Below are 7,741 nucleotides of genomic sequence, written 5' to 3'. Positions count from 1 at the left end.
ATCTATGAATGGCCTTGATTAGTATAAATGACAAACAACAATATAATATCCATTAGGATGGTTTCATTGGTGTGTAATCACCTGAAAAGATGAGGACAGAGGACAAACTAAACTCAGACACTAGTCTGGCTGCGATTCATACTTTCTGCTACAACCAGGTCCGAAGCAGCAGGTTGCAAATCTGCGCTCGCCACTAGATTTCACTAAATCCTTCACATCGGCCCTTTAACTGAAGTAAATCAGTTTAATTCTGCAGGGACTTTGGCAGAGGGCGGTTACCGTGGTTAGCACTATTGCCTCACAGCAGTAAGGATCCTGGTGGGAGTTCTCATGAGTGTGATGGTTGTTGTTCTCTTGTGTCAGGCCCTGTGAAGAAATAGCAGTTTGTCTAGGGTGTACCCGCCTCTCGCCACTAAATGTCAGCGGGGATCGGTTCCAGCCCCCCTGAGCAGTTATGGAAATGGATGTTGGTGTGGAGGAGAACATGAATGTAAAATAATACATATTATTAGTTTGTTAGTTATAATTTGTATTATTAATCTTGCTTAAAGTCATCAGATAAATAAAACAAGTACTGAGACACCGGGTAATTTCAAAATTGTACTTCAGGACATTCAACCACTGGGGAGTCAACAACATATTTCATTTCCTAAAGGTTGATCCAGTCTGGATATTTGTGTTAAAGGTTACAAGCCCTGCTCTGGTTTATTCTATGAAGGTTTCTGCCAACACACTGTGCAGTACTTGACCTTTGACTCTCACCCACAGACTATCTGTAACTTTATGGCTCTCTATGTGACTCTTTACACGCCTGCATGTAAATCCACTTGTGTGTGCATGTTGTGTGTGTGTGTGTTGCAGCAGTGTGAGTTTCAGATAGATGTTGGTTGGTCATGCTGGATCCGGGAGCTGGGCTGAAACAACCGCCCACAAGCGACTTCCTGTCTTCACAATAAAAGCCCAAAATAATTAAAACACTCAGTGGAACTTTTAGTCTGTAATTAAACACCAGCTATTAATAAAACTGTTCCAATAATGTTTGTTAAAGTCAGACATTGTGTAACTGTGCACTGAATTTGTTTTGCAGTTTGGTTTTGCCCCCACTATGAAGTATTAGCAGCGTAGCTCCGTTTATGACTCTGTTTTATTGCCCTTACTCACGTTACATATTGATAATGTGTTCTTTACAATGAGCAGAGATGTATGAAGAATTCAAATTATTCCGCAAACGTTTAGCTCTGTCTTTTTATATTTTGATGTTTTTATGTTTTCATTTCATTTTCCTTGTTTAGTCATGCATCCATACATCCGTGCTCCATAACCATTACCTTCTTCAGGGTCGTGGGGGGCTGGAGCCAATCCTAGCTGACACTGGGTGAGAGGTGGGGTCACCCGGACAAGTTGCCAGTTCATCACAGGGCTGACACCATCAACAACAACCAGCAACCCACAATCACCCTACGGCAAAAGTCACCCAATTAACCCTGCATGTCTTTAGGACTGTGGGAGAAAGCCCGCAGAGAACTCAGACAAACATCACCGTCGGCTGGAGGTGCTAACCATTGCACCACCACGCCCAAAATCTCTAAGACCAGCTCCACCTTATCAGTTGCAACATTGAATGATTTACTCAATTAGGACCACTGTGTAGGATTAATGACGTCTGTGATTGAGGTTGCAGATGTAGTGAATCTTGGATGCCTATCTAGAGTCGTGTTTAGTTTGTCTGTCATGGGCTTACTGTAGGAACATGGTGATTCAACAAGGTGGACTCTGTCTCATTGCAAGTCAACACAGATTTACACTAATGAAAACATATATATTGAATTTCTGCCACATTCTTAAACAGGCCCCTAAATCTGACACATGGACTTTAATGCATCGCTAATCTTAATTCATAATATATAATATACAGCATTTTGAAATAGGTCAGCATGGTGGTGCAGTGGTTAGTTAAACCCCCATAAAATCCAACCTCCTGACCTGCTCCATCACCACAATCCATCCTGCAGCCTCGTTCAACCGACGCTGACCTCCTGACTCAAGTATGTAGGCGTTCACCACCTGGGCACTGCCGCGGCGCTTTGAGGCAAGGACAAAAACCCCCATCCAGTCCCACCACATCTTCACATTTGCATGTCCATGTGTTTGGTTGTATTTCAGGTCTATGTATGTAAAAACTTGAGTGATCAATCAAATCAAAATAAATCAACAACAGAAAAATAGATATTTTCTAAAAAATATATATTATATTATATTATATTATTATATTATATTATATTATTTATATTATATATAATGTTTTTTAAATGTTGTTTCTCGTGTTCTAGTTATTCTTAGTGACTTCACTTTGAAATTGCCCACCTCACCACTGAAGACTTTTATTTTGAAGGCCTTAAACGGAACTCCAGTGCGTTCCTGTGTGTGTGTAGTGTAGCTGTATGTGTATGAGTGTGTTGTGTGTGTGTATGCGTGTGTGTGTGGTTGGAGGCGCCACGTCGGCAGAACCAGCAGGCTGAAAAAGAGAGCTGCGTAGCTCTGCGTGTGTGTGTGTGCATGCATGTGTGTGTGTGTGTGAGGAGAAGTTAGAAAGCTGCCGATTTATCCGGTAAAAAACGAGAAAACCGAGGAGGAGACAGAAACAGACCGACCATAGTGAGAGGCAGCCGGGTTAGACACACTCCGACAACCCGATAATCTCAATCAGAGTGTTAGGTTCAGAGGCTGAAAACACAAAGCTGCTCCTGTCTCAAGTTCTCTGCCAGGTGTGTTTGTGGGGAGAAACACTGCAAACAATGGTGAAGGTAAGGACCAGCAAACCAGCATCCTCATTTAATGTGTATATGTGAGATTATAATCCACAGACTGCCTCAGATTGGAGTTTTAAGTGTAGTGCCTGAATGCTACATGAGTGATGATGTGGAATTTGGATATAATAACAGGTTTGTTTTTTTAAATTTAACCTAGATTAAATAGAAGTTTCCTGTTGTGTTCTCTGAAGGGGGGGGAGGGGAAGCTTTTTTTTTTGTCTTGTAGCATTAAAGGAAGGCGTCACAGCTTCCTGCAAAATGTTGCACAACTCTTATCCAGCTGTGCCAAATCCTGATATGAAAAAAAAAAAACTCACATTAGATTCAGTTTCCAGTCAAACTGTGGAGATATTCATCAGTACTTGGTTCATTAACTCCGGGATCTGGCCTGTTGTGTCACAAGAGGAGGAAAAAAAAAGAAAAAATAGGGGGTGGGTGTTATTTTGCAAGATGATTTTGCTATTTTTATTTAATCCGAGGCCTCTGCGTGTCATATAATAATCAAAGAGTCGTGGTTTAGTTGCTGTACTCACCTGTAAAAGAGGGAGATCACATTGACGTGGATCGCCCATCGTCCTCAGTTTTTAACGTTATTATTTACCAAATAAAAACATCAGTGACTTAAAGGTCCCAGTGTGTCAGATTTAAGGCCCTTTTTATTTACAGATATGGCATATAATACTCAGAATTATGTTTTCATAAGTGTATAATCACTGCAACACCTTATTTTTCAGCCTTTAACTCAGGTTTTAACTGCTCTGAACTTTAAACTATATTTAATATATATTTAGATTTTTTTTTCTATTATTGTGTTGTGTGTTTTGTTTTCCTGTTGTTGTTGTTGTGTGTAAAGGGAGACGGCAAAATAAGAATTTCATCGCTTCTATCGCTTTCTATCTATCTATCTATCTATCTATCTATCTATCTATCTATCTATCTATCTATCTATCTATCTATCTATCTATCTATCTATCTATCTATGAATGGCTGATATAGTATATAAATGACAAACAACAATATAATATCCATTAGGATGGTTCTCATTGGTGTGTAATCACCTGAAAAGATGAGAGACAGAGGACAGACTAAACTCAGACACTAGTCTGGCTTGAGTTTCATACTTTCTGCTACATACCAGGTCAGAAGCAGCAGGTTGCAAATCTGCAGCCTCGCCACTAGATTTCACTAAATCCTTCACATCGGCCCTTTAACTAAAGTAAATCAGTTTAATTCTGCAGGGACTTTGAGCAGAGGCGGTTACCGTGGTTAGCACTATTGCCTCACAGCAGTAAGGATCCTGGTGTGGAGTTCTCATGAGTGTGAATGGTTGTTTGTCTCTCTGTGTCAGGCCCTGTGAAGAAATAGCAGTTTGTCTAGGGTGTACCCCGCCTCTCGCCACTAAATGTCAGCGGGGATCGGTTCCAGCCCCCCTGAGCAGTTATGGAAAATGGATGGTTGGATGTGGAGAACATGAATGTAAAATAATACATCATAATTTACTTTGTTAGTTATAATTTGTATTATTAATCTTGCTTAAAGTCATCAAATAAATAAACAAAGTACTGAGACACCCAGGTAATTTCAAAATTGTACTTCAGGACATTTCACCACTGGGGAGTCAACAACATATTTCACTTCCTAACAGGTTGATCCAGTCTGGATATTTGTGTGTTAAAGGTTACAAGCCTGCTCTGGTTTATTCTCTGAAGGTTTCTGCCAACATCACTGTGCAGTACTTGACCTTTGACTCTCACCCACAGACTATCTGTAACTTTATGGCTCTCTATGTGACTCTTTACACGCCTGCATGTAAATCCATTGCGTGTGTGCATGTGTGTGTGTGCAGCAGTGTGAGTTTCAGATAGATGTTGGTTGGTCATGCTGGATCCGGAGCTGGGGCTGAAACAACCGCCCACAAGCGACTTCCTGTCTTCACAATAAAAGCCCAAAATAAATTAAAAACACTCAGTGGTAACTTTTTGTCTGTAATTAAACACCAGCTATTAATAAAACTGTTCCAATAATGTTTGTTAAAGTCAAGACATTGTGTAACTGTGCACTGAATTTGTCTTTGCAGTTTAGTTTGCCCCACATATGAAGTATTACGCAGCGTAGCTCCAGTTTATGACTCTGTTTTATTGCCCTTACATCCAAGTTACAGTGCTGATAATGTGTTCTTTACAATGAGCAGGGGATGTATGAAGAATTCAAATATATTCCGCAAGATTTAGTTTTTTTTCTAATTTCATTTTCCTTGTTAGTCATGCATCCATACATCCGTGTTCCATAACCATTACCTTTATCAGGGTCGTGGAGGGCTGGAGCCAATCCTAGCTGACACTGGGTGAGAGGTGGGGTACACCCTGGACCAGCTGCCAGTTCATCACAGGGCTGACACCAACAACCAACAACCAGCAACCCACAATCACACCTACGGGCAATTTAAAGTCACCAATTAACCTGCATGTCTTTGGACTGTGGGAGAAAGCCGCAGAGAACTCAGACAACATCACAGTTGGCTGGAGGTGCTAACCACTGCACCACCACCGCCCAAAATCTCTAAGACAAGCTCCACCTTTATCAGGTGCAACATTGAACTGGACAGATACAGGAAATCTTTCCTGCCACATGCTATTATTATAATAACAGCTAGGTCATAATCTACAATCTACAGTCACCTCACATTTCTCCCTACTTTGTACATATCAACACTGCCAACTTGCTGTATATACCTCTGTACAATATATTTTATTTTATTGACTCACATTACAGTCACACATGTTATGGCTCTTTTTAACTGTGAATGTGGAGGCACAGAGGCCACCTTATTAAAATTTCATGCCTTTAACCATACAGAGTTTTAACAATGCTCTAGAACTTTAAACGTAGATTATAACATAGATAATTTTAGAGTTGGTTTAATTTTTCACTGATTATAAAAAAATATGGGTGTTTGTGTGTGTTTTTGTGTGTTCCATGTATGTAGTTGATTAATGTTGTGTGTAGAAGTGGAGACGGGCAAAAATAAGATATAAAATCAATCGCGTTCCGTATCGCTTGTCTATCCCTATCAATCTTATGCTATATCTATCTATAACTTATCTATCGAATCTATCTATCTAAAGTCTATCATATCTATCCTAATCTATCCTATCTAGTCTTATCATCCTATCTATGATGCTGATATAGTGAATAGGATGACAATGACAAACAACAAATATAATATCCCGATTAGGAACCTAGGTTTCGTCAGTGGTGTGGTACTACACCTTGAAAGATGAGAGACAGAAGACAACACTAAACGCAGACACGAGTCCTTGGACGCGAAGATTGGTCAGGTACCTCAGCCTAACAGGTGAAACCAGGTCAGAGAAGCAAGCAGGGGGGTTGCAAGATCTGCCAGACCAAGGTCCAGCCGGACGAAAGGATTTCACAAAATCCTTCAAAACAATTCGGCCATTGAATAACTAAAGTAAAATCGAGTTTAATTCTGCAGGGAAACGTTTTGAGCAGAAAGAGGGCGGGTTTTACCAGGATGGTTTAGGCAACTATTTGCACTCACAGCAGGAAAGGATCCTGGGGGTGGAGTTAAATAAGGTGTCTCCAGTGAGTGGGACATTGTTGTTGAAATAAATGTCTCTCTGTGGTCAGGGCGCTGTGGAAGGAAAATAGCAGTGGTGGTTGGGTCTAGGGTGTACCCGCATCGGTCAAGGGCCACTAAATGTGCGCCAAGGGGGGGAACGGTTGTATTTCCCAATAACCCCCTGACAGTTAGGGTGGGAAAGATGGGTTGGTTGGGGAGTGTGGAGAACAATGAAGTGATAAAAATAATAATCAGAATGGTTAAACTGTTTGGTTAGTATAATAAATTTTGTTATTATTAACAGGAGACGGTGTAATGCAATTAAAGTAATCAAAAATAGAATAGACAGGAAAGTACGTGAAATACAAACCCAAGGGTAATGTTCAAAAATTTTAGTAAAGAAACTGGGTATATCAGGACATTCCAAACACAACCACTGGGTAGAAGTCAACAACATAATTGTCAGATTGCAAACTAAGAACAGGATTGGTTTATGGGACATCCGGAGAATGTCTGAGGGAGGATAGTGGGTGGTGGGAAAATGTGGTTTAGAAGGAAAATAAAATGGTATTACAAGCCGGGGGTGCTCTGAAGTTGGTGTACGGTGTCGTACAAATAGAGGGAGATAATGATACTGGTTAGCCAACGGGATACAAGGCTGGGTGAGTTCCAGTAAAGGCGTTGAGCCAAAGTGATATAGGGACTGCTGCACACCCGCAACAGAGATTATCTTGTAACTGGGTGATAGTGGGTGACTACAAATACCAATATGTGACTCTTTACACGCCTGCATGTAAATCCATTGTGTGTGTGCATGTGTGTGTTGTTGTGTGTGCAGCAGTGTGAGTTTCAGATAGATGTTGGTTGGTCATGCTGGATCCGGAGCTGGGGCTGAAAACAACCGCCCACAAGCGACTTCCTGTCTTCACAATAAAAGCCCAAAATAAATTAAAAACACTCAGTGGTAACTTTTGTCTGTAATTAAACACCAGCTATAATAAACTGTTCCAATAATGTTTGTTAAAGTCAAGACATTGTGTAACTGTGCACTGAATTTGCTTTTGCAGTTGTTTTTGCCCCCACATGAGAGTATTACGCAGCGTAGCTCCAGTTTATGACTCTGTTTTATTGCCCTTACATCCAAGTTACAGTGCGATAATGTGTTCTTTACAATGAGCAGGGGTGTATGAAAATTCAAAATATTCCGCAAAAAGTTTTTTTTTTTTATATTTCATTTTCCTTGTTTAGTCATGCATCCATACATCCGTGTTCCATAACCATTACCTTTATCAGGGTCGTGGGCTGGAGCCAATCCTAGCTGACACTGGGGAGAGGTGGGTACACCCCT

The sequence above is a fragment of the Larimichthys crocea genome, chromosome VI (genome assembly GCF_000972845.2).
Source record: "Larimichthys crocea isolate SSNF chromosome VI, L_crocea_2.0, whole genome shotgun sequence".
NCBI classification, from domain to species: domain Eukaryota; kingdom Metazoa; phylum Chordata; class Actinopteri; family Sciaenidae; genus Larimichthys; species Larimichthys crocea.
This window is presented reverse-complemented; position numbering follows the sequence as displayed.